Genomic DNA, 14,506 nt, shown 5'->3' with positions numbered 1-14,506 from the left:
ACCAACCAAGGACTCTTTGCCACAGTAGGAGTTTCATGACATCTCTTTTGAGCTTTGAAGCAGACCCGGTTCTTCAGAACTTTTAAGCTAAAATGATCTTTGGATACCACTTCCCTGAGTTCTTTAAGTGTCTGCTTTGATAAATGGCCTTGTGGGACCTGAGGGGTTTTGCCCTAATTCTGTGAATTTATGTTCTTGCCCTCGAGTATCTTTTAGGATTGCTTTCCCAAAGAATGTGATCAGAGAAACTGTGGGAGTGGATGGATGCAAAGGCAGAGGTTTGGGTGGTTGTTTCTCTTTGTGTGTGCTTCAAAGGCCAATTTAACTTGTCCAGCCAGTTGAAAATATCGAGCAAAACATCTCACAAAGGCAAGTTTCCTCTTTAGATTGGCTCTCCCCATGAATATTTCATCCTTTAGTTTCGGTCCTTCTGTGTAATGTTCTGTTTAACCTTGGAAACACCAAAACCTGCAATGAAGAGCAGTAGTTCAGTGGCAGAGCTGTGTTGATCAGGTATTTTTACATTTACATTCCTTTTACATTTCAGATGAAGGTAAAATGGCATTGTGGGTCTGTGAACCTCCATAAGTACATTCCATGGATTTCAGTTTTTTGCAGCATAATCAGGAAAAATGGAAGGATTTTAGCTTTATTTAACATTTTTGCTTTATTTAACATTCAGCCTGTTCATGCCACACATTTCCCATGTCTATTTTCTTTCATCTCTGCTCGATGCCAAGATAAGGGCTTCAGCACTGCTTGTTAGAACAACGTTTTAATTGTCTAGGGCAGCTGGAGAGTGTGGAATTTCCAATTTTCTATTTGTATCTGCATTTAAAGGAGCTTAAGACAGCGTTTTCCCTTTGTTAAAAATGTTTCTCCTCGGATATTAATACAGGTGAAAGTAAACCTAATAATCTACAACTTTAACACACAGCAAAAAATTTAGCAAAAGTTCTCTCTTCAGACTCTGGAAGAAGTTTAACGCCAGTTTAGCTCAAGAAATAGCAACACCAAGAATAAACTAGTGTGGGGTGACTTGTTGTCATGAAACCCTTACTCTGAAGGTCAGTTCACTGATACTTAAAAAAAAACAAAAACCAACACAAAAATAAAAGACAGTTGCAGTTTGTAGATATTTCTATAAATACTTGATGTCTCCATGTCTAATTCTGTGAGTTGAAGTGGAACATTCTATGTTAGCCTCAGATAGGTGTAATAATTGTAATCATTTTTATAAAAAATATCATTTCTGGTCGTGATGAGCATCTCTGTAGTCGCAGCCTACGTCAGACAGGACTACAAATATTTCCAAGTGTAGCCTAAGGCCAGGGAGGTTTTTGTGCTCTTGTTGGGGTTTGGTCACTTTTCAGCGTTGTCACCATTTGTATTTGGCTTGGCTTTCTCGACTGCTGAGAGAGGAGGCAGCTTTTTTAAACAAAACCACAGTGATTTTAGGTTACAGCACAGTTTTTATTAAGCTTGGTAGCTACAAAAGTGTGTCAAGTTCACTGATTCTACACAAGTAGTAGCTTGTAGTGATTCTTATCACGGTGGGACTTGTATTTATCACTCTTTTTTGTCTCTATTGTGTTAAATCATACAAGTAGCCTACGGCTGACTGATCGGTTTGAGAGATACAAAGAATTTCCTCATTATTTGTGCAGTGCTTTGAGTTACTGACCATTCATTCTATAGCACAATAATTACTAAAGATGAAAATAGTTTCAAAAGGTTTTAATTCCTCCCCCAGCTGTTTTTTTTTGTTGTTGTTTTTTTTTCCATTAGGGCAGTTAAATCAAATATCCAATGACATTTTGCAAGTTTGAAGTATTTCTGAGTTTTGTTTCAATTTGCAGGAGAGAAGATGTTGATTTAAAGACATAATAGAATATAAGTTTATAATTACCACCCTGTACAGGTTTTTTTTGGGGGTATTTTTCACCTGCTGTTCATAACAGCCACTTCTGTGCATAAGATTTTTAAAAGACTTTTAGGAATGGAATTTGCCCAGAATTGCCAGTCATCTATTTAATATGTTGTGATGAGATCAGCTGTGCTTTGGTGTGGACTCTTGGGTCATTTTATGGAGTTTCCTCTGAAATAGTCACGTTCTGCTCCTTTTTTATGCTACCTCCTTTCAAGATTTTTTTAAAAAAAGAGTAATTCCATAAAAGTATTACTGTAATCAAGGGAAATTTGAGTGGTAGACATGCCCCTTGTAAAAGAACCAAGAGAAATCACTGTGTTCCCAGGAGGGCAGAGTGTGGATGGACTTTCTGACACTGTTTTAGGGTAGGTTTGAGGTTAAACACCGGAGGATGAATCATCAGCTGCTCCTCTCCTGAAATCTTTTATAATTTGGATTATATGTGTAATAATTCCAGTCTCACAGTGGTGTGAATCATATAGGAGATACTTCACTGAGTGAGTTTGTTGCCTAATATTATTAGGAATATTTTAAGCCAGAAACAAAGATTGGACATTTTCAATAAAATCAATTCCAACCAGTTTTAGCTTGAGCTTTTCAGTTGGGACAATTTTACTTCTATTAAAACCCCCCAGAGTTTGCCACAAGTAACAAATTCTGATTCTTAAACCAAGGCAACCAACAAAGCTTTCTGTGGGAAGTGCAATGAAGGTGCTTTTTCCTGTGTCCCACGGGAGCAGTTATCACTGTTATCCTCTGTTTCACTTGAAAACTCTTTGTTAGCATTTCTTTATGGTCATCCACATCCACAATTTTTATAAAAAATCACTGTCCAGGGGAGAGGTTCTGTTCCTTTTCCACCTGATCCTGCAGCAGTATCACACGTGGTGGTGCCATGAGGCACATAAACAGCACTGAAAGGATTTTTCTTCAAAAACTTTGGCTATAAAGTTGCTGTTCCAATGCCACTTCTGTCCTTTTTTTGCATTAAAAACTACCTTCAAAATGTGGTGTTAAAGACCACGCTTTGTGCAGCACCCACTAATTTCAACTTCTTTCGGAAAGGGAGCTGAGAGTTTGCAGCTCAGTTGGGAAACCCACATTTTTTTCCCCCTTAAATCGGCAGCTGATTCTTATTATAAACCAGTTGAGAAGCAAGTCTTAGCAGCATTGTTCACAGAAGAATTTGTTAATCTTCTTGACTAGCTATTATTTTGTATTTTAACATTCATCATTATTGGGTTTACTTTGGAAGTTCATTGCGAAATCACCAAATATTGGCTCTGGAAAAAAAAAAGAATTGTTGTGTTTTCTTCCTTGATCTCATTTTCAACATGACTTTAATTAGCCCTACAGTTCTGTTTTAACAAGCCAGCCTGGCAATTTGGGATCTGACTTTCTGAAAGTGAAAGAAAACATTCAAGAGCTAACGAAGATTATCTGCTAATAATGCCTGGCTGTTTCCTGTCATAAAACAGGATTAAGTGTGTGCTTTACACAGTGACTTAATCTTGGAAAAAGAAACGAAGTCTCTCTGAGTTCTAATAGTGACATAATTTTTCTGAGAGACAGGGAAATTACAGCTCAACACATTCTTTCAGGGAAATTATAATTTGACACATTTTTTCACTTTGTCAGTCTTGGATTCCTTTAGTAATCAGGGTTTTTAAGAAAAGCAGCAGTACATTGGTGGTGAGCTGCATGCTCTAATAACTCACACTTCTGTGGCAGGGAGAGAACCATTTCTTTTTAGAATTAATGCATCAACTGTGGTTTAAAGTCTAGAAACTTTGCTCTGAGATCAGTGGCAAAAGCCAAAATTGTTTCTGTGAATTATCCGTTGTGTGGTGACATTTCTGGAATAACTGAATGATCCACCCTTCCTGACTCAGAAGAATTTATTTATTTATTTATTTTAATGTAGAAAGTCTCCCCAGGGTTGGAAACAATCTGCTGGGGTTTAGTTCTTGCTCGTAATCTCTCTCTGTGTCTTGATATTTGAGCAGGTCAGTAAGATGCTCTATTTTCCACCTCTGTCCTCTGAGTTTCGTTCCAGAATCTTGTGCAGTGTCACAGTGGTGGCTGGCTGTGTGTGAAACATGCAGGCTGCCAACTTCCAAATCCCTTCAGTTTGAGAAAAAACTGTTAATTGAGAAGTAGTCCTACATACCAACCCATAAAAAATGAACCCCAATCTTCATGACAAAAGTTAAAGGGAACTCTTAGTCATGCAAAGATTGGGGCTATTTAAGGTAAGAAAATGCTAATATCACACTGTCATATTCAATAAGTATTATAAAAATGCTCTATTAATTATTCATAACCTGAAAAAGATGGTTAACAGCCCAATTTTAATTAGATCTGGTTAGGAAGGAAACCAGAGAAATCATTGCTGTTGTTTGGGGCTCTGGGGGAGCAGCTGGCACTGTGTGGATGGCACAAAAGCTGGGCAGGTTTTGTGCATTTGAGGGGGGAAAGGTGAGGGAAAAGAGGACAAGGACAGGAAAAGAATTAATTTCAGCTATTTGGACCCAAGAGCTTCAAGGCCATGGTGAGTGACTCATTTTTCTCCTGAGTCTGAGGCAGCTGGGAGCTCCTGCTCGTGGTTCTTCTCTCTACCCCCAGCATAAGCACTGCCTAAATTTATAGAGGCTTTTCAATATTAATGCTAAATACCATTGAGAGTTCCTGTCATTTTCTACACATGGAAACAGCTGAACTGTCCAAGGAGTGTGATGCTCCAGCTCTCACGTTGCAGCTCAGTTGTTCTCCTCATCCCTGGTCAGTGGGTGAAATGGTGTTCGTGTGTCTGCAGCTCCCCGAAACCCCCTTGTGCTCCTGCCTGCTCTGGTGTCTACTTGTATCTTAATACACCCAGCAAACCTGTTTGAATGTGACCTTTTATTTTTTTTTTTGGCATAGAAGCAGAATTGTCTGTATTAAAATGTATTTATAAAAAAAGAATATATCTATTTTTTGTGGAAGGAAAGTAGGATTCTGGTTACTATACCACTGGGGAAACGTTAGGAGCATTTTTACCGAGTTAATTTCTAATTCTTTGTACCTTGGTAGTGATTTGTTTGCTAGGAGAACATCCACTGTGGCCCATCCTGTGGCAATGCAATGCACTGTCATGCAGAGAATCTGGTTTTCAGAAAACTGGGAGTCTTTTGTTTCCTTTTTGGGACGGGAGGGAAGCGAGGAGATCACCAGGAATAGAAGGAACCTTGGCACGGAATCTGTTCTGTGGCTTTGGCTTCAGTCTGTTTGACTTTTTGCAGATTAAGTAGAGAGAGAGAGAGAGAAAAGATTGAGACTTCAGGATTAAAAAAAATTAGATGCTACAATTTAGTCTTCCTGTAGGAGAAGGAGAGTCCTTAAATTAATTTATACAAGGATTAAATAGGGACTGCACTTGCTTCAATTGATTTAATATTGGCAGCTTAGTCATCAATGTGCATCCTAGGGAATATGCTTAACTTCTTCCATTACCTTGGAAAATGGTTCAAAACCATGTCACTTCCATTAGCAAGTGTTTCTTCTCCTGTAACAAATTGCAAAATGTAAAAAAAAAAAAAAAAATTAAAAAGAAATAAATTATTGATCCTAGAAATGAGGGTGATTGTCTATTTTATTTAAATATTTCTATGAAAAAATCATTCAAGCTTTCTTTTCATGTCTCTTCCATCAATATACAAACTCCAGTTTGTGTTCAAATGTGTGTGAGCAGCTTCATTTTCTGGTGATTGGTGCAAAAACTCTGCAGTGGTTTGGGTCGTTCTGTAGGTAAAACCATCACATTGAAAGTGTTCAAGTGGGATTTAATTTTCAGATTGGGAAAACATGTTGGGGTATAATTAAAATAAATTGGTATCAGTTACATTGATGGGACTTTGGAGTTGCACAGCTGTGTATCAGGTTGTGATTTTAAAAAAACTGAAATTTTGAAAAGTCAAATTGAAAAACGAAGCGAAAAATGGGAGAATTTGAAAAATAAATTTGAAGAAATGAAAAATATGAAAAATAAATTCATTTCCAAGTACATTAACAGAACTTTGGAGTTCCCTGGATCACTGTTATGCAGCAGGTGCTTCTGAAGGATTTCTGGCTGTGCTTTGGAGAATCAGATTTTGAAATAATTGGGAAAATTGCTGTCTGTGCCTTATTGGCTGAAACTGAACCAGCTGCTCGGGCTGAAGTGAGTTTTACTGCGCTAATTCCATGGTGATGGTGTTGATATTTTATTCAGAAATTCCTGGGAATACCTCTGCATTTTTCTGGGAGCAGAACAACTCTCAGAGGGAAAGAAGTAGGGTGTTTTTGTTAGAAAATATCTTCTATAACTCATTTTGATTCCACAGAATTCCTGGGGACTCCTCACTAACAAAATATCCTGCGGGACATCGTTGTGTACTGGAATTTGAGGAAAGAATTTATTAATTCAAGGGTTTCCCTTTTGGATTGTGACTTGGAGCTGCACAAACACCAGCACTGAGCTCTGGGTTACCTGAGCACAGGTTTGTAATGTGACTTTTTCAGCTGTCACTGCTCGGCACCAGTTCCCTTACAGAGCTCCTGGCTTTGCCTGGGCCTGTTCTCTCCTGGTTGAGCTTCCTCTCAAAATTACCTGAACAACTAGAAGCATCAGGTTAGAATTCTTGCAAGGACTGGATGCTGATTTCACTGAATACCTAAAAAAAGAAAAGAACAAAATCAGTGCTAATAGCTAATAAAGCCGGTTAAACAGTCTCTCTGATTTTGGTGCACAAGTGTGATTACCTGGACTTGCTTAGAAATCTGAGATTGAAAAGAACCTTAAAAAGAAAATCTGGATTTTATTCCCATGAAAACTCCCCAGTGATAAATGTCTGCCAAAAATACACTGCATTACAATGGGTTTTTCCCCCCCTTTAGCTGGTTTGTCAGCCTCATTTATTAATAAATATGCCTAATCATTCTGGAGATGTTCTCTGCTTCTCCTCAGATCCATATTTCCATTGGCATTTCTCAGCTGCTGAGTTGTTGTGGCAAATCTTGTGTGTTCACCCCATGTTTCTATTTTATTTGTCATTGTTCAAGAGCATTCATCTTTCTCTGATTTGCATTCCCTTAACACTTTTCACCTCCAGGAAGAACACTTCTCAGTGATAAAGTACTCCAAATTTCCCATTTTTTCCCTCTAACACAATGTGTCTTACTTTAAAGATAATTTTAGAGATGACAGAAATCTCTCATTGTGTGCTGGGATAACCCAAAACTATTTATTCTCCCTCTTTAAGTCCACAAAATAGAGCAATTGCTTTACAGAGATGATTTTTTTCCCCCTTCACCAGTGCTGTACAAGAACTTAAAACAGGAGGTGAAATCATCCTGGATAATTTATTTTAATTAAAACTACAAAGAGAATTTAGGCAGTTAGAGCATAATTGCAGTTGGATGATTCCCAGCCATTATTTTGAAAAATGACTTGGGACCTTAATGTAACAAAGGCCTGTTTTATTTAATAATAATTTAATTATTCTAGTGGAGGGTGTAAACCATGTTAATGAAGCTGCTTATGAAAGCGATCTGTAGCAAGAAATAAAAACAGGCAGGGAAGTTAAAAACAGCAGTAGAGAAAACACACAATTAAGTTTACTTCATGAAAAAAAGATAACACAGACAGGAGAGAAGAGTTCCAAACACCTTCAGTTCTCCTGTGGATTGAGAGGATAAATCAGAAGAGGGGAATAGCAATTGGGACTAAATTAGATATGAGGAAGAGATTCTTCCTTCTGCCCAGAGAGCTCCATGTGCCAGACCTGAAAGCTAAAATTATTTAGAATCTATTTTGGTAAAAAAAACCCAAAACAACCAAGCACCAAACCCCAAACTCCAACCCAAACTCTGTTTTTTATGAGCAATGGGAAAGGCACAGTGCACCAATGTTGTGCTGGTGTTACTTTGTTCACTGGCATTTGACTGGGGTTGAAAATCATGTTTTTATTTCCCAAATGCATTCCTTGCCATCCTGATCTATAATTAAGTGTCTAATTAAACCTGCTGCCTGCTTTCATGTCTGCACAGATTCATAAGTCAGGAGAACAGAGGGTTCACTGTAACCCTGAAAATTAAAGTGTGCACAGAGACCTGAACGCAAGTTCAGAGGAATAAAACTCTGCCCCAGACACACCAAGGCACTTCAGCACTGAGAAGTCAGATTTAAAGGATATTTTCCCACTGGAATTCATCAGCTGGCATTGCTCATAACCTAAATTTGAAATAACAGTGCAGAAATGACAGCTGACAAACACAGGACTATGCTTCCTGTGGCTGTGTGGCAAGACATGCTTGGAGGAAACACAAGCACAAGTGTCACCACTCAGATAACTTTTAAGAACTATTATATTTCACCCACTGTTTCAATTTCTGTGAGATATATTAAAATGAGAAAGATCATTTCTAGCCAAAGCAAAAATTTGCACTCTTTAAATGCCTTTAATGCTAACTAAGCATTGCACTTTTCTCCTTAGATTAACTGGATATTTAGTGGAAAATATTTTTTTCTGTATGTTTTAGGAGCTTTTTAATGTTCTAAAGTTGATCTAGAGGGAAAGGCAAGTACAATAAATGCCTGAGGTGATTGTTCAGGCCTGGTGCCTCCAGCAGGCCCAAACACGCTGGGCTTATTCATGTAGTTGAAATTAAATTCTTCAGCAGCTTCCTGGACGAGCAAGATCTTGAATTCTGTGTTCATCCAGATCATGTGAATTCCCTTCTCCAGTGTTTTTTTGTGACTGGTGTGCTTCTCCCCGAGCTCTCAGTGGGTTTTTCCCCTCATCCACCCAGCCCAGGCTGCTGCTGCTGGAATGAATTTCCGGGTGCCGATGGCGTGAATAAGGAATCAATTCGTGTTACTAAATGAGGGCCTTTGCTGCACAGCCAGGCCTGATTGGTTTTGTCAGGAATAAATCTTTAATGGTTTCACTGTTTCACAACTCTCCTGTGCCCAGGTCACAGCTGGATCAATCCAGAGCAGGATTCTCCCATTCATCCAAGCAGCAAAATGGCTCTGGGGTGAACTTATTGCAGCCTTTCAGGGTCTAAAGGGCTTTCAAAAGGCCTGGGGTGGGGGTTTTGAGAAGTCAGGACAAGGGGAAATGGCTTCGGACTGAAATGGGAGGTTTAGGTGGGATATGAGGAAGAAATTCTTGGCTGTGAGGGTGGTGATGCACAATGGGAGTTGTGGCTCAACGTCAGGCTTGGAGCAGCCTGGCCTAGTGGAAGGTGTTGGAACAAAATGGTCTTGAAGGTCCCTTCCCACCCAAACCATTCTGTGATTTTATGATTGAAAAAAGGACCTAAAAATCATCAATTTCGTATTTCAGTCAGCATTTATTATGTTGATACCAAATACCTGCTATTTTTCATCAATGTGCTGCTTGAATAAGAGCCCCCAGTGAAATAAGTCCCATGTGCATTGATGATCTTCCCACTGCTGTTAATTTTCAGTAATTTCAGCTTTTCCCATGCAAAAAAATATTCTTTGTGTGTGTTTATTTCTTTGAACTATAAAAAATAGCCCTTTTCGGCTTCTACACAGACGGCATTTAGATTTTGCTTTGTGATAACTCCATCATTCATTATTTTAGTAGTTCTCAATTCAATTTTTGCTGTGACCACAGATGGAGAAGTCTTCTTTAAAGCTTCAGTTTATATCATTGCAGGGAGGGAATGCACAGTGAACCAGAGAGCTCTTCTTCCACTACTGAGGGTTTTGGGTTTGTTTGTGTAAGACTGGAAATGGATTAGGAGGTCAGGAAAAGCTCATGTAAAAGTGTTTGCTGGTTTTGATATTTAATAGTCTAAATACAAACATTTACACAGATCTCTGGAAGTCTGAAGTACAAAACTGCAGCAGCAGCCCTGGTAAACCAAATTCTGGAATCCAAATATTTATCCCAGTAGTTTAAATTTGTTTGCAAGTGCCAATAAGTCTGTTGCACTTGTCAAGCTTTGTGTACAATAAAGCTGATGTGATATTTAGTGTTTTATCTGTTCCATAACTCCTGTTAATCACTGTTGGGTTTAAGTAACTCAGTGCTGTGCCAGGGGTTTGAAAGATTGTGCAGACAGAGATCTTCTCAGATCAGTTCCTATCTCAACAAAAGCCAATGCATGTTCAGGGGTGATGGTTTTGTACCAAGAACAGGCAAATATGGGAGGCAGAAGCCTTGTGATAATTTGGGCTCATGAGAAGAGAAAACAGCTTCAAAACATAGTTCCAATATAAATGGTTATTTGAATTTTTTCAAGTTGAAATGAAACCTGCAATAAAAAAAGGTTAAGCTAATAAATCCTAAACTTTAGAATGCAAATTTTTCCTAATCATATGTTGGAGAGGGCAGCAGTGAGCACTTTCTTCTGTTTGGTAATAAGATATTTTTATGGTAATTACACTTCGGGTTATTTTTTCTCCTAGACAGGTTTGCATAATCTGTTTGGAAGAGGCTGATTAAGCAGACAGCATTAGCCTTGGACTGAGAAAACTTCATTCTTTCCTTTCTTTCTCCCCCTGTTTTCAGAGTGCTTAAAATGGAATTTAATGCAAATGTATCTGAAATAGATTTGCAATGTGTGCAAAATACTGATTTTATGGTAGGTATGAAATAAGGTGTCACCAGCTCTAAGAAAATGTTTATGTGCTCTCAGTATGTCAAGTTTTATTTCAAAAGTCAAAAATAAGGATTGCACAAGCTCAGGGTTTTCTTGTATATAAACTTAAAAGTAGTTAAATAAACATGATTTCAAACTTTTTTTTTTAGTAATGATTCCATTTTAGTAATGATTCCAGCACTGTAATTTATAGTATAACTCTTTCCTCATGAACCCATATTTCAATGAGTTGGTTTTGTGTCTACCAGAATCACTAATGCTAAACTGAAGCAAGACAATAAAATTTCAGATGTAGGAGCCTGAAGTGGAGCAGGAAGGGAAATCCAAACCCAGACAATTTATATTAGTTAATAACTTGCAGTATTGTTTGTTTGTTTATCTTAAACAGAACTCTTTTAAAATAAAAGTTATTACAGGACTTTTCTTATAACCTCTGTGAAATGTCCAACCATTAATTCAATTCCATTAAATATAGAATGCATTGGAGAAAATACTTTAAGGTGCTCAGAATAAATAACTTTATAAAGGGAGGACAAGCCTCTCATGTGGATACAAGAAACTCAAGAAAGCACAAGAAAAAACATGTTAAAGTGTTTTTTCCCCTTTTGTTCTTTATGTCTGATCATTCTTCAAAGGCTCAGTACCAAGCAAAAAATACAGAATAAAATCTGACACTCAGATTTCTTCTCTATTTCTTCCTCCCCCTCCAGCTTGTGATCATGTGTGCAGGCACAAGCATGGAATATATTGGTGCCTCTGAGGGAATGGCTGAGCCTGAGACTGCAGAGGACACGAGTGACACACAGGAATTAACAAATCATGGATGGGTTGTTGTGCCCATCAATTATAAATCTTTGACACAGAAAAAGCAGTTCTGCTTTTCTCGCTTTCAAATCTGTGAATTTGGAGTTTCACAGATATTTATTTAGCTCAGATCAGTAATGTTGTCCAGACTCCTACTCTCAGTTTTGATGGATTTTTTCACATGCCATGGGTTTGCTTTAATCATAAATATTTTATTACATTTTTGCCATGTTTTTAGAGCAATGAACCATCTCACTGCACTTCCTCTGGTGTGTTCTCATGCATTTTCTTGTTGTCTCCCTCTACTAAATATAAAATACTGGGAATGCTGCTTGTTCTGTCAGGAATATCTTGCAAAGGCCTGTGGTGTTCTGGCCTGGTGTGGTTCACTGCGTGCAACTCAGGAGGGGAATTTGTAAGGAGTTTAAAAAGGATTTAACAAGAATTAGGTGCAAATAACGATTGAAAGTCATGGAGAACTGAGCATCTCACTCCCTCGGGGTGCTGAAAATGTTTCAGAAAATCTGTGTGCCAACTCTTTGGTGTTTGCAGAGAAAAGCTTTGAAACTGAGAGAGTCTTAGCAGGAAATTCATTCCCTGAGGATGCAGCTGTGCAGAATTCCCACTGGCACTGGTGTGGCTGAAGTGAACTTGAGGAGTTTGGAGCATCTGGACACCTGGTCCTGCCCAGCACTGGTGGTCCTGGTCCAACACTGGGATCTTCACACACAGAGCCGAGGGAACCAACCCCTCCCATGTGCCAGACCTGTGTCTAATATTTGTAGAGAACATTATTTACCAATTATTCTTATTATTTTTGGCTTAAGAGTGATGCTGGCATGTTTTAAGGCATCAGAGTAGCTGCCTGTTCAAGAGCCACAGGGGTACAAAACCAGTGCCTGAGCACACGGCAGGGCCTGCTTTGGTTTTGCTTTTCCTCAATGCAGGTCTGTATTAAAATGTGTATTTATTTGATTTTTTTTTTTTTTAAAAGGCACTTAGGGTAATATTATCCTTCTAATAGTATGAAGTTGGTAGGTATTTAGTTGTAAGCTGGTGACTCTTAAATTGCACTGAAGATGTATATATATATATATACAGTTTTTTATATATATACACACACTGTTTATAAATAGTATTTTATATGTACTGTGTGTTATATGTCCATATAATTTTCTGTCGAGTTACAGTGCTTTATACACACATGCTGTGCTTTATATATATAATATATATATTACACACACATATATACAGACACTTTTTAATGTATGTACACACAGCGTTATATTTATATTATTTATATTTATATTTATATTTACATATTTCTATTTGTATTTATATTTATAGTCATATACTGTTTAGAAGCTTTATACTCACTACATGCTTTATACTTATAATAATATTCACATTTCTAATAATGCTTAATTTTTCCCTTATTTCTTTATGCAAGTGTTAGGATGGCCAAAACCTGATTCCCCCAGCTCTAATATGTTTGTATAACTCTCATCCTGCTGGCTTTTTTTTCCTCCCTGGAGCAGCTTGGCCAACCTGGCTGCATTTCTTCCGCTCTGTATTCTCTTTGCAGGAGGAGGAGTCAAGTGAGGATTTCTTGGTGGTTGCGTGAGGGATTACAAAGCTGCATCACATGTGTTCCTCCTAAGTTGCCTTTATCCGTCTGCCCCTAATCTCATTTTAAGTCTGGACTAGTAGGAAAGGGTGAGGGTGTAGCTTTGGGCCTGGGTTTGGCATCAGTGGGAGTGGGCAGAGCTCCCACCTTGCTGTGAGACAGCGGCCAATTAAACACTTGTGTCTCTATTTTAAACAATTCCAACTCCTTTGTTCCATCCTTGGGAATCCCTCCTTGCTTTTTCAGGGTGTAAATCACCCAATCCGACTCAAATTTTAATCTCCTTGGTTTAGTTTGAGTTTACATCATCTGTGAATAGAGATCAGAGGGTCCCAGAATGGGATGGGTTGGAAAGGACCTTAAAGATCATCCAGTGCCAGCCCCTGCCATGGGCAGGAACACCTTCCACTGTCCCAGGTTGCTTCCAGCCCCATCCAACCTGGCCTTGGACACTTCCAGGGATCCAGCTTCTCTGGGCACCCCGTCATTCAAGACACTGACATTTTTCTGGGTTTCTAGACTACTTTCCATAGTGCTGTTAAGTTCCTGCTCCGGGTTATTCTGGGTTTAGACTGCATCACATACAATAAAATTGGTTTATTCTATTTTATTCTATTTTTCTACTTTTTTATTCCAATTTTTTTGGTGGAAAATCAGAGGGAGAAAAGTGTTCCTGAAGAACTGGCCTAAGTTTAGTTCAGAGTAGGAACCTACTGCAAGATTTGGTTCAGCATCACAATAAACCCCACTGGAGGTAACAGACACAGCAGGAAGTTAAAACACAGATGCTCTCTGGATTTGACCAACTGCAACTTCTCTCTTCTTTTTTATTACCATTTAAAAAAAAATCCCTCATTTAATGGCTTAATAATTCATGTCAATGTTTAGTTTATGTGGCAAAAGATAAGAGGCATGAATGGGAATAAGCTCCAGCCAAGTAAAAATTCTACTAAATAGTTTTGTTCTTTTTTATTAAAAAAGCAGAGTTTAAAATTTCTTTTTAAATACAGTAAAACTTAGATATTTTCCACTGAAGTGTATTTGTTGCTTTGGTTTAGTCTGTCAGCAGCTTGTCTTCTATCTTCTAATACTTGCAGAATTTTCAGTTCATGTTCACCAAAACCCAGAACTTCTTTCAAGGGGACTATAAGTGTTTTAATAGGTAGATTTTATATTTTGAGTGGTCTGTGGTGGATGGTGTTGCCATCAGTGGCTCCAAGAAATAAGTTAAATTGTAGTGTGCTGTGAGTTCTGTGTTCATTTGCAAGCAGCTTTCGTTAAAGGTAAAAAAAGAAAAAGGGGGAAAAAAAAGATCAATAATTTGTTTTCCTCTTATTTCTGGAAGATGAAGAAGATGAGTGGCTTGATAAAACGGTGTTGACAAGTTCAGCTGTTAACAATATTATCTTTAAATAACATCTTATTTTTTTTTTTTTTTTCATATCTGTCTGTAGAAAATGATCATCGTAAAGCTACATATGCTGCGGGCG

Source organism: Coloeus monedula (assembly GCF_965178545.1).
Source record: "Coloeus monedula genome assembly, chromosome: 20".
Taxonomy (NCBI): Eukaryota; Metazoa; Chordata; class Aves; order Passeriformes; family Corvidae; genus Coloeus; species Coloeus monedula.
Note: the sequence above shows the minus strand (reverse complement) of the source record.